Below are 9234 nucleotides of genomic sequence, written 5' to 3'. Positions count from 1 at the left end.
AATGAAATGATATGATATGATGTGAGCTCTTACCGGATTTAAAGTTATGCGACGGTATGGTATTCTGACACTTGTGTTAAAATTATTTTTCGGGATCGCACCATTAATGTAATATCCTACTGAGTATTTCCATGTACTCATCCTTTTCCTACACCTCACAGGTTAGTTCGGGTCCTGTTGGAGCGTGGTGGTTCGATGCGTGGTTGTGCCTCATTTGCTGGACGAGAATTTATAATTTTAACAAGTAATTTTAGTTCATTGCCATAGACATCCTATTTTAAAGATTAAGTTATCAATTATGTTTATTTGCTACATGGATGTTTTTTTTTTTTGTTTAATTCATTTTAAATAGAGCTCGAACTATATGTTACTGCTTTTATCGATTTTATTGGTTAAAAGAAAATTGATTAACTGTCAAGTTCACACCAAAAAAACTTTTGCATTTTTCTAAGGCATCTACAGCCTTTTCAAGATTTATAATATGCATGGCCAAAATAATGATTCTGTACTTCACACCAAATTTTCAATTGTCTGCCTACCACAGTTAACTTTATGCAGTGGAGTTGTATTATTCATTTGTACTTTGAATTGGATTTTATGATAAAAATATTCATAACCCATATTCACTAATCACGCTAGTATAAAAGATGTTAAATACGGTCAAATGTCATTTCATTTTAAGATGATAATTTCAAATTTATTAATAATGTGGTTTCCAATAAATTTGATCCTTTTATAATAAAGTTCGTAGCGACAAAAAATAATAATAATAATATTAATAATAAAATAAAAATTTGGGTCGTTACAATTATTGCTGCAATCGTATATTTGGAATTTTCACTCACGAATGTTAATAACAAAAAGGTACCATGTATTACCTGGGTATGAACATGAAATTAATAGATAGTTGCACGCTGACCATGGACGACTAGCTGTAGATAATTCACCATTTACATACTTGTGTAAATCAATTGTTTCCATTGTCTAATCTCTATTGTTAACTCATTTTCCCGAGTTCATGTGCCACAACATTTGGTTAACACATTCATTTTGAAATTCAAAGTCCATGATCGCATATTCTTTAGAAATAAGTGTACAACCATCATTAATCAGCCATCTCAATAGTTTTAACTCTACCTCAATATTCTAATAAAAAATATAGGCATAAATTAAATATATAACAAGCAAATAAAACTTATTGCAATTACTGAATTTTACTTACCTCATGGTTACATCTTTTGTTATATCTAATAAATCCTTCAACTCATCTCTTCCATATATATTGCCACATCTGTCCTCCCAAGATGTGCTGTGTAACTGACTTAAATTAGCATTAGATAAATCTAAGAAAATTATAATATTTAAGCGATAAAGTAAAATTAAATTTGTTACCCAGCCAGATGCCTCACAATCCAATCTCTAATTGTTTTGTACCTCTCCATCAGATAGTCTTCTAATGGAAATTATGTAGGGAAAGATTGTACTTGTTTCCCTTTATTTTTCCTTTCTATTCTCAGTCTTTCAAAACTCTCAATTTGTTGTTGTTAATGTTGTTGAAATGTCGAAGATGGCATCAGTTGAGTCCTAGGGATTGAACAGTTGGGGATTGCACTACTTACAGAAAGATCTTGCTGCATTGAACCTATAATTGCTTCCATATTTGATTCCCAGTCATGTAATTCCTTCAACATACTCTCATTTTTTTCGTCAATATAAGATCTTAGTGAATTCATGCTGACATCCACATAGGATCCCATGCCCGATTGAATGTTTTAATAATGATTTTCTTGTCACTTCTTATGTTCTTCAAAAAATTGTCATTGATTGTCAATGATTTTTTGGTAATCAGCTTGCTGTCTTTTTTATTCTTGGGCAATATAATCTTCTTTCCATTTTTGATGCTATTGAAACAATTGTTTTTTATTTTCAAACAGTTCTTCTTTTAGGCTGCTGTTGTATATAGCCAACATTTCCTCCATTTCTTTTTTATTTATGTAGTTGCACTCATCAGAAAATGCTGCTGAGCTAGGTTCAACTCCAACTGAACGGTGTGTTCTTGAAGTACTAGGAATAGTCATATGTTTCACATTCAAGTGTGTTCTTGAACTACCAAGAAGAGGCATTTGTTCCACATTGAAGTCATCTGGAATTTGTTGTTCTGCTACATCATTCAAATTTGTATTTCCCACAATAGCATCTAATATGCTGTGTTGATTGTCCAATGATAGTGATAGAGTAGTATACCATACTGTATATAGTTCTTGTTCTTCTAGTTGTAGTACTACAATTGCATGAATCTGTAGAATCAAATATAGGAGAATGGTTCCATAGTTATGTATATGTAATTACAAATTGAACGAAAAATATACCTCTTCGTTGGCCAGAAATTGTTTCACTATTTTCTCTGTCAAATAGAATTTTGGCTTCCATCTATGCATTCGTGGAATTTCTGTTGTTTTATATCTACGCCATCCAAATCTTTCTCCAATTTTAGGAAATGTTTTATAAATCCAATACTATAGCATAATTGAAATTTCCTTTTAGATATATACAATTTTTTATATATATAAGTAAATTATACATAATAAGTAATAGAAAATAAAACAAATTTATTTGGAATGCAAGAGGATATCCATGCAATGCACATCTACAGTCTATTCATGGATTCTATTGTGTCCTTTGTGCTCTTTTCAGTTGTGACTCTTGCAGAGAGTTTAACAAAACAAAGTATGACTTACGACCCCATGGATAAGCAAGAAACTCTTCAAGGTCATCAACCATGTTAAGACTTTTATAATCAATATACCTTCCAGTTGGTTTTAGGACACACTCCACCAACATAACCAATCCAAACTTAAATTTATCTTCTCCACTATCGCACATGTGAAATACTTCAGAAAGCATTTTCATGTTGATCCTTCTATTACCATTACAAATTTGTGAACTAATTTGCTGCTAAATTGTTCCTCTTCTCCTCTGTAAACAAATTCATAAATGAATCCAGTAAAATTACTGCATAATAAGTGTGCTTGTTCATCAGCGAGTGTGAATTCCATGAAATCTTTAAGGTATTTTTGACTTAAATATTGACTGATCGTAGCGAAAAATCACTGATTTGGAGATAGTACATACTCTAAAGACATCTGCAAATTATGCAAAAAAAAATTTCAAATAAGGAAAACAGAGGAAAAAACAGAGAACATTTCGCTTCGTACGGACATGAAGCTTAGCTTCGTGTGCGCACAGAGCAACATGCTCCATGCTTACATGGAGCAAATCCCAGGACTTTGTCCGAGGAATAGATCTGCTCCTTTTTACGTCCAAAACTACTCCATCTGTTTCATGTACATATACTACTCCATTTCATAAATTTACACACTTTTTTCATAAAAAACATTTTTAGCTACTTAGATCTAACCAAAAAAAATATGTAAGCATACCTTTTTTTCCCTTTATTTGGAAGCTTTTCTTCTTCTTTCTGATCAAAACTTGAGGGTAAGAAACTATAACACATGAACATGAAATGGAAATGATAGAAAAAGATATTAGAGAAAGGTTGGTGAAAAAGATAGGTATAACATTGAATGTGTTAAAAATTTCCAAATAATTTTTTGATTACTAAAATATCATATTATGTAAACTTTTTAAAAATATTAGGATTCCTTATTTATTTTATTAAATGAGTAGAATTTTTTTTTTAAAAATACTTGAAACAAAATCTTGTAATTACATTGATTTCTTCTGCTAGCAAATCTTTTGGTCATACCTTTCTCCACATTTTATCCCAAAATCGTGGCAAATCAAATTATTTCCATACCCAAATCCACTAACTCCTAATTTTCATGTAGTACCTATTGAAGAAACCATACTTATCATCTGTCAAAACCATATCTTTTTTCATCATCGTGAATTGTTAAATATATTTCTTCAACTATATATATGTATAATTTTGCAATCTTTTTCCATCATCAGTTCTCTTTACATTTCTTAATCTCTTCATCTCTCTACATTTCTTCGCCTTGCCCAGATTTCAAGTGTAATGAATATACAATTTATTGCATAATATATACATAATTTTTTCTTCAAATTAAATTAAATTAAATTATGTTGTCTATACTTACTTTCATTTTTGTGTGTACAAATCATTATATGCAGAGAAGAAGAAAAAAGGATGGCTAAAAACTACAAATTAATCCCAACTATCTACTCAGGACGAAGTAATTGGACGACCAAAGTCATAATGGCTGAAAAAGCACTCCAAAAGTAGCTCGAAATGGTGCTTCCAACTACAATTTTTTATTCGAATATAGCAGCCTTGGAAGACCGTTTGCTTTTGTCCAAAACATACTTAATATCTAATGCAAATGTAAGATATACACCACCTCAGTTTAGAGATTCTGTTGGTGAATTTCAATGGATTATTTCAGGAACAACCAGAATACAGGAAATTCGAGACGAGTACACTCACCTTTTATCTTCTACATACATATTTACTTATTTTCATCAGTTGCAAGAATATATGGATTCAAACATAGACATCTGTAATTCCTAATTTTTTTTAACTATTATTCTTATGTATATATACATATATATAATTACTAATCATTTATATTTTTATTTTAGCTATCCTTGGAGCAGCTATTGATATACGACCAAAAAGATTAATTCAAAAACGTTTTGGATGTCAATCTTATATTCAAGGTATCATTCTTCTTGACAACTAAGTATGCAATCCATTTATTACGTCACCACTTTAATTTTTATACCATTTCATCACCAAATATTTTTAGCTTTCACGTTTTTTTAGGTTTGAGGTAGTGGTTTTGACTATGTGGGATGCTTTTGTTGAAAAAGAATGCAGCCTTATTTCAAATAAGTTGGTTAAAAAAATCAGTCACTGTTGCAAAACAATTGAAAGTAACATCTTTTAGTGGTAAATTTCGTTATTACTTATAATATAATTAAATGCATAGATTACAATGTAATTTACTTACAAATTCTTCTAAAAAAATTTCCATTTTATATGTGATAGGGCTTTCAATATCAACAAAACCTAACAGCTCTTTCATCATTGATCCTTCTTTCAAAAAAGCCGTTGAATTTAGGTCTTGGTAATTACTTTCTTAAATTTTAGTCTACTTGCTTATGCTTATTTACCCCAAGAATTTCCTTTCAATAATGTAAAGTTTACTCTAACTAAGAAATATGATCATATCTCCTTCTTGTTTTACTTACTACATAGGGTGGAAGCAAATGTAGAAAAGCTCAATGAAATTTTAATAAAGAAATGCTATTATGGATTGACGTCTTCAAGAGTCTCTATTCCAAAAGATAACAAAATCACATCAATCAGAAACATAGTAGAGCTTCTACCCGTTGTAAGTGCCTTTTTTCATATTTTATTATATATTCTTCAAATCCAAAATCATTTCTCTCTCTCTCTCTATATGTGTGTGTGTGTGTGTGTGTGTTAATTTTATTTTCTTTCACAGCAAAACTACTTTTGGTTAAAGGCAAAACCATTAATAACAAATAAAGATCAGCCTTTCTGGTACATGTCATGCAGCAACTACAACAACTCTACGTATACTGAATTTGATGAGATCCATTGTTGTTCCTTCTATAGATACTTACAAGCTCGTGCTATTCCAACGTATATAATGCTGTTCCAAGATGTATACTACTCTAACATTACAAACTTTACTAACTATATTTCCTAATAATTATATCATCTTTCCATTCCATAGAGCAAGAGTTTTTGTTCAGTTGCAAGACTCATTAGCATCTATTGAAGCTACGATGATATGAGAACTTGATCCAATTAGATTACCACATCTAGCATTACTGTTTAACAGGAGAAGAAGCCAAATTTCATAAAATCAATCAATGATTCTAAGATAAAGGATCACCTATTTTTGTACATCAAAGTTGTTAAACAACAGAATAGAGAGGAAGAGTACAAATACGAGGTGATTTTTATAGTACATGCTTCTCTGGCAAAACATCCAACTGTGAACAGTGATGGAACCGGTTTAACTCCATCAAGTCCATTTATTGGCGATGGGAGCACATCTCTAACTTCAATCACTGAATCAATTCAATTGATAGAACACGATTCAAATCAATCATCTGCTAAAAGAGTTTTATTCTCTACGTCCACTCCTTCAAATACTACCAATGTCAAAGGCAAAGACATTGCATCCGAATCCATTGACAACAATCTTTAGTGATGTAATCAGTATTTTTGTGTTTTGTCTTGTTACATTAGATGTAATGTAACACTTGTGCAATCAATTGCTTACCCTGTATAATAGTTATGCAATCAAACTTGCTTGTAATTTGATTGTATAACTATTCTTTTGTTAATTATATAAAATTATGCTTCTACTTCTTCTTAATCTTTTTTTTTTTAAATTTATTTATCATTTCTTCGTGTAGCCATTATTTTATTTTATTTCAATCCACCATTTAGCACTTCACATTTCTAACCAAATCTAGCATAGCCTTGCCAAAAAATAATTCTTATCTAATTAAATGAAAACAATTTCCCATTTTTATTTTTGTTTTTGGGAAGAGTGATATTTGCAATACTTTGTCTCCAATGCTTTGTCTATTTTTTCACGACTACTTTGTGTACTTCTACCCATTTCTACCCGTGAACTCCTGTCAAATCCTCTCAAAAAAGGTAGAGTACATTTATTTGGCTTAAATAGCTTCTCATACCATTTCTTCTCACCTAACAAATTTACATATCTTTACCTACCAGCTAGCTACACCAGTGCTTTGCTCAAAAATTAGGTTTTATCTATTATTTCTTTGTTGACTCTTTTACTAATTTTTTCAAAATAAGTTTGTAGTTTTAAATAGCATCTAATTTTCAATCTTTAATTGTGTTAAAAATCATATATAGACTATTAATTATTTATCCTGCATGATATGGTGTATATAATTCTTTCTAAATTTACTGCAGTATATCAACACAAAAATGGATATGCCACATAGCTTCTTCAAAATTATCAATACTTCACTAAACCATAACATCCGTTTGGTAAGTTATATAATAATTTCTTCTTTCACATTTGTATAAATGTTTTATTAATATACCACTTATATTTTTTACATATATGTAGATGATTCCTATATCTTTTGTCAATTGCCGGAGACACAAACTAGGTGATACAATATGATTAACTTCATATGATGGTATAATTGTCAGAATACAGCTTGAAAGAATCGATGGAGAAATGTATCTGGCTAATGGATGGGAGCAATTTCTCGACCATCATAACTTACAGGATAATTATGTTGTTGTATTTGAATATAACAGAAATTCAACATTCAATATGAGGATATTTGATCATTCTAGATCAGAGGTTACATGTGGCTCTGATGTTGAAGAGGACGAGAACACCTTACATATGGTTAATCTTACATTCGAAATAACACTAACACTCAATCACAACAACCATCGAGAAATTGTAGGTGTTATCTTTAATACCTCATTCTATATTTTCCATTTCCATAGAATTTTAATCTTAATATCCGTAAATCATTCATCCATCTTTTTCGATCTATACCAGGAAAGTTTGCAAATACCATCTACCAAGACATGTGAGGAATGTTCGAATCCACGACTCTTTACATTACAACTAGGATATCACCACAAATTTAAGACCAAACGGTGTAATTCACCGTCTTACTGTAGGTTGGGCAGATTTCCTCATAGAAAAGCAACTACAAATCGACAATATATGTGTATTTGAACTATTAAATTGCGAATATCCAATGTTTATGGTTTACAAAAAAAACCAAAACGATGGAACTCTAACACGTCTATGAAATTTTTTTATTTATAATTATATTAATGTTTAATTTTTATGTTTATCAATTTCACTTTCTCCAGCAGTTAAACATCTCAGGAAGTTTTTTATAGAAATTACACTTTTTCCCCTTTTTACTATTCAAAAATACTACGATGTTTCTAACTAAACATAACATTCATTTGTCATATATATTAATACATATATAGTTACACCAACACACATATATACATCGCTACACCGATATATTTGTCGAAACAACCACCACATTCTTATATTTTGTATTCACCTAGCTAACGTCCAACACACTTTGCCTCACTAGTATTGTTTATAAATTTAAATGGATACATACATGTTTTAAACTGCAGAATGCCATTTTCTTGTTGTGTTCTATGCTCACCTTACTACACTAGTACAGTTGAAAACAAGTATCTGTTGAATGTATATATCTAGTGACAAATGAGGCTAACTACAAAATTTCCAATCAAATTAAGATATTGCCACCCTTTTTGAATCCACGATAAAGTGGACATCCAAAAAAAATGTCGATTCCATCAACTAATGATGGAAAAAAGACGCAAATATAGTAGGTGTGAAAAATGGGGCAATAACCACCTTGTAAAAATACTATACACTAGTGGACAATCAATGAGACTTATTTTTGTTGAATTTAATCACGATATTATTATAGTTTTCGATACATTGTTTTGGATGGATGCATGATTTTGATGAATCTATTGATGTAATTGTTGAATTTAATCTTTAAATTGTGATATTTTTGATAAATTCTAATAGCTCTCTTGGTCATTTTTTGGTAAAATGCGATCCAAAACGGCACGTGATCATTTTAAATGTATGGGTGTCATTTCTACTATATTGTATCAATTTCACTTCATTCTCGCTCGTATCCACTTGAAAGTGTAAGGATGAAAATTTTAACTACATTTGGATGTTACAATCCACACAAAGTTCGAACTATAATAAGTTACATCATACATCCAATTGAAAATCACACTACATTTGATAATAAAGGAAATCATAAGTAACAAATATGTTATACAAAACATAGCTGGTGCAGTCATTCCAAATGTTCAACTCATTTATGATGTTCCAAAAACTGTATTACTAGTCTAAGAGTGAAATCAAGACCTCATGATCTAAAATAGCTTGTGGTCATTTTAAACATATGGGTGTCCTTTCTACTAATTCTGTATCAATTTCGCTTTATTCTCACTCATATCCACATGAAAATGTAAGGATGAAAATTTTAACTACATTTGGACGTTATGGAAACTATAGTGATTCACACCATACATCCAGTTGAAAATTATACTACACTTGATAACAATGAAAAACTTAAGTAACAAGTATGTTACACAAAAATATAACACGTGGAGTCGTTCAATATGTATAA

This window comes from Olea europaea, chromosome 11 (genome assembly GCF_002742605.1).
Source record: "Olea europaea var. sylvestris chromosome 11, O_europaea_v1, whole genome shotgun sequence".
NCBI classification, from domain to species: domain Eukaryota; kingdom Viridiplantae; phylum Streptophyta; class Magnoliopsida; order Lamiales; family Oleaceae; genus Olea; species Olea europaea.
The sequence above is the reverse complement of the archived record's forward strand: the minus strand, read 5'-3'. Positions refer to the sequence as shown.